At 29.0% G+C, this 255-nt stretch overlaps 1 pseudogene; it reads left to right on the top strand.

Moving 5' to 3' along the window:
• The first annotated feature begins 8 nt into the window (after positions 1 to 8).
• Positions 9 to 255, top strand: part of LOC119585550 — a 4617-nt pseudogene continuing 4370 nt past the window's right edge.

Raw genomic sequence — 255 nt, 5'->3', positions numbered from 1 at the left:
CTTCTATAGTATTGCACTTTAGAGGAGAATATATATCTGGAGATAATAATGTAAATCCATTTATATATTTGGTACTTGCCTTTGTTATATCTATAGGTTTTTAATTATTAGTCCTAATTTAATTAGAATTCTTTTAGGATGAGATGGGTTGGGTTTAGTTTCTTATGTTTAGTTATTTATTATCAGAATGAAAAATCAGCTAATGCTGGTATATTGACTGCTCTTTCCAATCGAGTAGGAGATGTAGCTATCTTG

The sequence above is a fragment of the Penaeus monodon genome, chromosome 20 (genome assembly GCF_015228065.2).
Source record: "Penaeus monodon isolate SGIC_2016 chromosome 20, NSTDA_Pmon_1, whole genome shotgun sequence".
NCBI lineage: Eukaryota > Metazoa > Arthropoda > Malacostraca > Decapoda > Penaeidae > Penaeus > Penaeus monodon.
The sequence above is the reverse complement of the archived record's forward strand: the minus strand, read 5'-3'. Positions and strand labels throughout refer to the sequence as shown.